This window comes from Pinus tabuliformis, chromosome 1_1 (assembly GCF_031772625.1).
Source record: "Pinus tabuliformis cultivar Carrire ecotype Pingquan chromosome 1_1, CPIR1, whole genome shotgun sequence".
Classification (NCBI taxonomy): domain Eukaryota; kingdom Viridiplantae; phylum Streptophyta; class Pinopsida; order Pinales; family Pinaceae; genus Pinus; species Pinus tabuliformis.
In genome coordinates this window covers 540,509,901-540,518,634 of record NC_142297.1, presented here as the reverse complement: position 1 = coordinate 540,518,634, position 8,734 = coordinate 540,509,901, and the positions used below count along the sequence as shown (strand labels likewise).

General features: G+C 34.2%; 1 pseudogene; it reads right to left on the bottom strand.

Annotated features, from left to right (window-relative positions):
- Positions 1-216: 216 nt before the first annotated feature.
- LOC149214213 (phospholipase A1-Igamma2, chloroplastic pseudogene) lies at positions 217-1,491 on the bottom strand (annotated as a pseudogene).
- Between the last annotated feature and the right edge of the window lie 7,243 nt (positions 1,492-8,734).

Below are 8,734 nucleotides of genomic sequence, written 5' to 3'. Positions count from 1 at the left end.
TATGACAAATACAGCTAACAAAGGCCATATACATCTTGGAAACAGCCCGATACAATTTCTTCATGGGGTTTCAGGAATACTAGAGTAGCCATATTCAGGCTTGCAAATTCCATCTTCCTGTCGCTGCTGGAACCAATGATTTCTTCATGGGGTTTCGGGAATACTAGAATAGCCATATTCAGCGTTGCAAATTCCATCTTCCTGCTGTTGCTGGAATCAATGAGGACGAATGCCAAGGTTTTCGATCAGTAAGTCGCAGCTCTTATTGACAAGAGCAGGGTCTGTTCCAGAAGATATGAAACGTTTACCCTCTCCTACATAACCGTCGATCAGGTGAAGATACACCTCTAAATTGTGCGCGTTAACAAGATTGCAGGTATGTTTCAGAAAGGGGGAGTTATTGTTGTCCAAAATAACTTCGACCCCCACATGAAAATATGTCCAGGGAAGCCAATTCAACAATTTTGTGAACCATCCCCATGAACTCTCATTCACAACAAGTCCAGGAAATTTGGGAACAATATCGTTCTTATTCACCAAACGAAGCACCTTAACGCCAAGTTCTTCCATTCTTTGGGCGAAGGCACTATTCCCTACGCGTGGAGAGGCGAATGCAAACACAGTAACAGGTATAGGGCGTGCTGGTGAATGTAAGTTCAGAATTTGTTTAACATCATATGAGCATAAGGTTGCGAGAGCAGCTCCTAAACTGTGCCCAGTTAAAGTAACACTCAGGGCGTGCTGGTGAATGTAAGTTCAGAATTTGTTTAACATCATATGAGCATAAGGTTGCGAGAGCAGCTCCTAAACTGTGCCCAGTTAAAGTAACACTCAAGGCCTCGTCCTTGTATTTATCTAAGAGTCTTATAACTTCTGAACGAGCAGTTTCTCCTGTAGAATTATAACAATTTAGAAATCCCTTCTCTACTCGGACGCCCTTCTCGTTGAGACCATTAGTAGTTGATAATCGAGCAGGAACTAAAAAATCTGTCAGATCTTGTATCCATTCTGGAGATGTTTGGGTTCCTCTCCACGCTATTATAATATCTCTCCGGCCCGCTCTTCGTATTTGTTGAGCATCTGTGCAGACCGCAATAAAGCCAATCCACATAGATATAATATCAGTCTCAGTATACAAATACTTGGTGACTCGATACCCGCAGTAAGCTTGCCAATTACCGGCCACGTTACAATTACTATAAAATAATTCATCAGGGCTGTATTCATGCAAACTTTACAATCGAATGCATCATAGCATAACTGTGCGAAATCACCATATCTAAGTATCTCCGCTTTCAAAAGTGGATTGATTGGATTTAATAACCCATTCCACCAGTTCGCTCCTTGGATATCTTGCCACATATCGGCAAGTAGTCCGGTTTGATGAATCCCACTCGAATTGATTTTGATTGGTTTTGGTGCCCGGAATTCTTGATGCAGAAGAGTACCATCGAAGCTTGAAGTTGTCAAACAAGAAGGAATTACCTTCATCCTATACGGGTGCATCATCTAATATAACATTCTAACAATTTCTGAGTTTCAACCACAGTTCTAAGACTTCTGAATTGCAATGTCGTGATCAAGTGAAGACCAGGGGGGCTAACCAGGGCTTAGCTTCAGCAGTTTTACGTAGTAGAGAGATTTGCAATCTTATGTGCAAGTAAGTCTGTATACACAGATCATGTGGGTATATATAACATAGATTAGAGCGTGGTGGTGTGTGGATATGATATTTTGCAGAAACACGCACGTTTGATTTTGAATTTGGAAAATTTGACATGGTCGCATAAGCATAAGAATTCTCTGTGATTTTCCGATCCTAGATTGACTGCAAATTCCTGGCTTCAACGAAATATTAGGAATTGTTCAAACGTACGGACGTATGATTTACATATTTCTCATCATCCTTGAAGGTTGCCAGAAAATTTGGGGTTCCATCTCTGTCATGTCATTGGACAAATAGTTTGGGGGGAGATCGTTCGATTTAGTCCGGCATGCGCATGTCCGGCAGGGCCGAGCTTATCTCGATTGCAGGTTGTTTGGGCTTGTTGACGTGGCCAGATGACCCCCTCTCGTCTCCGTTGCCGTCCGTTTACATAAACACGGCAACCCGTCTCTGCGAAAGTCGGAAAACTAGCAATCACTTCACATCCGTATCCATCTGTATCCATATTCCTAGGGCTCACCCAGACTGACGAGAACCAGCAGAGTCATTAAAATTCTGTAGATGGGATGGCTAACGCAGTCCCTCCTATTTGAAATTTAAATTTTGAATTTTGAATTTTGAACGCCCACGCAGAGTTCTTTATGCATACGCTGGACGCCATACATCCATACGTAGGGTCTTCGGATCTTCGGAGCGAGCAACTTTTCTGAGTTGTTGATGCACTTACCAGTTCAAGAACGATATGAAGCAGTGGCTACCATATCGTATGAGGCACAAACTCAGCTTCAGGATCCAGTTTATGGCTGCGATTTCGCATATTTTCGCTCTTCAGCACCAGGTGGCTTTATCAATTCCATTTTTACTTTGTTTTATAATAGCAAATTGCTTCCATTGCACGCATCCTAAGTGATGAAGTTTACAGGAAGGGCTCTGCTCTACACAAAATGGAGCGTTCAGATTGGCGTGAGGAAATAGTTCATAGTATCTTTGCAACACACTGAAACATTAAGTTTGCCGCCATCGAGTGGTATGTGAGTTCCAGGCTCCCGCTAAAAAGGGAAAATAGACTGCTAGCCATATGGAGATAAAGGAAGGCCACTATGTGTGGGATATAAGTTCCGTACTAAGGTGAGCAAAATATTGAACAAGCAAATTCATTTTGCTGCAAGTTCAGGTCAGATCTCAGATATGGCTCACACCCTAGGTAAGGTAAGTCCCATTAGTGGAGGCAGGTTGTGAAGCAGAGTCAAGGTGCAGAGGATATTGTAGAAGGAATGGTCCACCGGGGATTTACAGCCCAGTAGGGTCTAGTGCATGCTGGACTTGATGGTCCGATTGTGAAATTGTAGGACTACTTTTTTTTTTGAGGATTTTTATAAATAAATGCTATTGCTCACTGCCATTTTCATTCTGTTTTTATGGTAAGTTGGTTTATTTCAGATTTAAGGTTTTTTTTGTCTTGGCTTCGGGCTAAGTGTGCCGCCATTTTCATTCTGTTTTTATGGTAAGTTGGTTTATTTCAGATTTAAGGTTTTTTTTGTCTTGGCTTCGGGCTAAGTGTGCCGCCAAATGAATTTTGGCTGGCCAGATGATCATGATACATCGCAAGAAGTTAACTAGTTATAATTTTTTCCCATTTTAAAAAAACACTTTTCTTTTATAATTTTTTCTCATTTTTAAAAATTCACATTTCTTTTATATCTTTTTTATTTAAGTTTAAATATTCAAATATTTATTTCATATTTCAATTTTTAAATTAACTTTAAACTATATATATATTAAATAAATATTTCAATTTTAAATTAACTTTAAATTATATATATATATATTTTTAATGAAATTCAGATTAAATTAAATTATTATTATTATTTTAATTAGATAACAATAAATTTATTTATGTTTATTTTATATATAAATTTATATTTTAAAATATATATTAAAATAAATTATTTTATTTATAAATAATAAAATAGAAAAAAATAATTATATAAAATATGTTTGAGAGTTTTTTTTTGATAAAAATCACATTAGAAATAATTTGTGTTTAGGATGAACCACACTAGACACACTAGATGATTCCAAAGGCTTCCACAAATTATTTTTAATGTGATTTTTTTACCAAAAACAACTCTCAACATTCTTAATATGAATCAGAGCTTCAATTCAGTTTATATATTTAAATTTAACAATATTAATAAAAATCTATTTCTTTTCTAAATTGATAATAAATTAATATATGGTTGAAATAAGCCTAGGTGGGAGTTCAATTGGTGATCATGTGTTATGAAGTGTTATTTAAATCCTCGAATTCAAGGTTCAATAACAATCTATTTCTTTTCTAAATTGATAATAAATTAATATATGCTTGAAATAAGCCTATGTGGGAATTCAATTGGTGATCATGTGTTATGAAGTGTTATTTAAATCTTGGGATTCAAGGTTCAAATTCCTTTAGGCATTTACCTATATATAATATTTTTGAAAAAAACATTTATATATTAATAATTTTTTAAAATCCGTGTAGGCATTTATCTATATATAATATTTTTGAAAAAATATTTATGTATTAATAAATTTTTTATTATTTGGAAAATATTATGGAAATTGTTTTATATATTTAATATGGAAACCAGATTATTTTTTAAATTATTTTATTTAAATTTTTATTGTCTTAATAATAAATAAAATATTTTTTCTTATAATTTAATTTTCACTTTTAAGATATTCACTTATTTACAAATAAAAATGTGTATATAATATTGCTTTATTAGATTGTGAATTTTTTTAAATGTACATAAAATTTATTCTATTTAGAAAAATATGTATGCGTTATATATATATGTGTGTGTGTGTTGTGTAATATACACACTAAGTTATCTTAAAAAAATAATTAAAACTTCTTCTCTTAAAAAAAAAATTAAACTTTTTCCATAAACATCATAGTTGTCACATTTGATATGAAGAATTTTTATTTCAAAATAGATTTATTTTTAAATATCGTTTTTTATATTTGATAAACTATAAGAATTTAATTCATATATATAAAAAAAAATTGTTACACTAAATCATTCCCAATAGATTTGTACATGGAAAATACAAAATGACTCTCTAGTATTCGTAACCTTGAATGTTTAGAGAATATTATTACATCATGGTGGACCAATCTATCTTTTTGCAAGGTGAGATTCATTATTTATAATATTCTCTATGTCACCTTTACATGATTCAATACCATGGGCATATACCTCTTTCTATTCATATCATGCATCCTAGTTGGTAGTTGATTCCTATGAACACATATGCATTCCTAGGAATGAGCACACATTCTTGTGGGCATGTGTTCTTGATGGCCTCATCTAGTGTCATTATTCGATTCACACTTCTTTTGTCAATTATGCATAATTCTTTTCAAGGTCTCATTAATTTCTTGCAACATGCTTTCATACACTTCATGTTAGGTGTTTTCTTATTAGTATATATAGTTTATTTTGTTTTCCACACATGAATTATGCGATTAATTCTTGATATTGGGAGAAAAAAAGTATCCACTTTTGCATAGGGATTAGGACAAGTTATTATAACTAGAGCAGACTTACTCACCATGTAAGGGATATTAGTTGCAAAGGAGGAAATTGTCAACTTATTTTAAAATGTTGGAGATTCCATAACCATCATCAAAGCAATGAATGCTTTATGAAGTTGAAGGGAAATAAATTGACAAAAAATAGCATTTGGATTAAAAAGGATTCCAAATTTCTTTCACATTCATCCTATTTCCATGTCAAAAGACACCTCAAATATGTGGCAGACAAGCAGGCTAACATATCTTCAAACCTTGAGATTTTAATACATGTTATATCCCATAGCTCTAAGTTAATATTGACGATTTCTCATCACATTTATTCTCTCACAATTGAGAAAATAGTTCATCATTCCATTTGCATCAGTTTGGGAGATTGAATGATCCTTTGTAGTACCTTAAGCATGTGTTCATTAATCTTCGTTTTGGTTGTCGAAGGATCAAATTATATTATGTGTTTCATAAATGGGATAATGGAGTGTGTAGGTGCTAAAATTGGGAAATAACACATTCTAGTTTTGGTGGGGATAACAACATTGATATTCCGATTAATTCTCTTGGACCTCCCATCAACATTGTCCATGCAACCTTAGCACTCAACTACATCTGCAAAGATTTGGTCTAAGGGGAGCTTTCTATCTTTTGGGGAATCAACATTAACTTATACAATGTATGTCTCGATTTGATGATTCTTCACTCTCTATCCCCTTTTGTAAACCTAGAATTTGTCCCTTTGTGTTAGGCATATCCTTTGATTAGCTTGATAAATTTTAAGTGAAGGAGTCTGTCCATATTATACTAGATCCTTCCCTTCTCTTACTCACTTATTTTCATTTTTTGGATCTTTTTAATTTTCAGCCCTTCTAGTTTTCCATCCTTTATTTTGTATCTTCTCAAGCCTAGAATCACTAGGCAACAATTAGGGAAGGCTACCTCAAAAGCTTGTGGAAAAATGCACAGAACAAGACAACGATTCATCTTGAGGTTTCTCTAGTTTATCGTAACTCTTACTATTTCTTGGATTCAAATAGTTGTGTCTATCCTTAGTTCGGTTCTATTTGGAATTCATCCTTAGGTTCAAGAAATAGTAAAACTTTTAATGAAATTTCATGGAAGTATATAGGTTTGTATCCCTTAACCTTGTTCAAGTTCTTTCCTCCTTTGCAGACCCCAAAACAACTTCTCTTTAAAAGCCATAATCAAAGGGTTTCCTCATTAGGGATTGAGGTAATCTCTATTGGATATAAAATCATCCCAACACGGACAAAAATGATATCAATGAATCTCAAAGAATTTCAAGAAGTTGCAAAGAGCTAACTTAATTTAATAAGAAGATTCTTTTGCAAGCCTACTCCAAGACCAATGAATTGGAGCACCATTGTATCACTGTAACACCCCTCGGTAAAAGATGTAAACGTTTTGTTTTACTGCAAATGGCTTGATAAAACTATGGGCCAGGAAAGGCAAAGGTGGATGGTAAAAACATAATGTTATTATTTTATGTAAATGAACTTATTGATTTTAAATTTTTAATACAATCTATGGACAACCATAAAATTACGAGAAAAAGGTGCTAAAAGAGAGTTTCATTTACCGGACAGTTAAGACAATTATTCCCCCCTAGAGATAAATAATCTCAGTTGGGGCAAAGGAGCCAAGAGGGTGAGAGGGAGGAAAAACTGAGGCGGCCTTAGAGACTTGGTACTTGGTTGAAGGAGGTCCAAGAGAGGAGTTGAAGCTTCAAGATTTGGAACCTAAAACATGATGTTGTTGAAGGTTGGAAGGACGCTGCCAATTGGGGTATCCTTGAGATGGTGGGTGGCCAGTGGGATCCTTAAGATAGACTCATGAGCCTGACTTTCTAGGCTAGACTGGAAAGGTCTTGATGCCTCTGGGCAAATATGATTGGGTCACTGTCAAGTAACTGTTCCGTGAAGAAACTAGATCGGGGGGGAGTCCTATTGTGCAGACACAACACTCATCGGTTGGGTGGAGCACTCTTTTTCCTGGTGATTTTGGGACTGGGCCAGATTAAAGAAAAGATCAGTATTTCAGATTGTTGTGTATTATTATCTCATGATTAGATGTTTCTATCTGTTGATGAATTGGTGAATCTTTTTCAAACATAAAGAAATTGTAATGAATATATACCAACTGTTATGATTTGAGTTGATTTAAAAAAAAAAAAAGAAAAAGGAAAAACCCTTTGAACCTAGGTTAGTTACCAGACCTAGCCAATTAACCAGTAGCCTAGAGAAATAGTCCTGAGTTCAGAAAAGAACGCTCGAATAATTCAAGCAGGTCCTGGGGTGGGGTCTCACTTATAAATTCTAGATTAGCTAGAAACAAAAAAGAAGGGATATAAATAAGATATATCAATTATTACAAAGTTGAATGTTGGAAAATGAATTCTATAACATGAACCCTGTAAGTAAACAGGTCGTATAATGCTAAACTATTATAGCAGTGACCATGTTTCATGCTAATACAACCCAAAACAAGCATTATGTGCAAGACGGTTACAGTAGTGACAACATTGTATAGCTTCTATGGCGAAACATTCATAGAGAATGGGAAGTAAAATTCAAAGTAAAATTATATAAATATTTGTTGGTGATAAGGACAAGTGAAAAAAAAAATATCAAAACTATTTAAGGTAACAATTTATCTAATAAAATTCATACATTCTGAGGAAAAGAAGGAACAATAGTTAATACATAAAAAGATAATTTTCTCTTAGGCCATGGACAAAGTAAAGCGATAGTGTATTAGATAGTTTTGCCACACATTATTTTTAATAAAATAATGAAGGGTAATTACAGATGAAAAAATACAATTTACTCTTCGCCGCTTGCCATAATAAATTATGAGAACCTTATGAGTTTTTGTATAGGGCCAGAGAATCGTGGCTATGGCACCAATATAGTTCTGAACTATAACCGAAGTAAAAATTAATGTACAAAATACTTATTCCAAAGAAATTCTAGTCGGAAAACTAAACACGAGACTCACAGACACCTGGTGACAAGCAAGAGTTTGATATTAAAACCTGCAAAACCTGCAATGTTGCAACTAAATTGGACCCTTGGAAATCAAGAAGAGAGCCTCACCTGCAAGGCCACCAAGTTAAATTCTGTCAAATTATTGAATGAAAATAAAATAAAATAAATCAAGGGTATGAGGAATGGGTCTTTACTTGTGAAATCAGTACATGAAGTGAACCTTTTCTATAGTCCTGTATAAAAATTAAATCAAGGTGAAGAAATTAACGTGGGATTAGAAAATAATAACCACTTCAATAATTATTTGGGATTTTAAAGTAAAAACAAATATACTAGTAAATTACCCTAGCTATGGTCAGAATGTTATTACCTAAAAAGGGGTAGCATCCCTGTACAACTATGGCTACACAGGTTTTCCCTGGAATTAATATATATATATATATATATATATATATAATAGGTCTTTTTCCTTGAGCTCTCAAATAC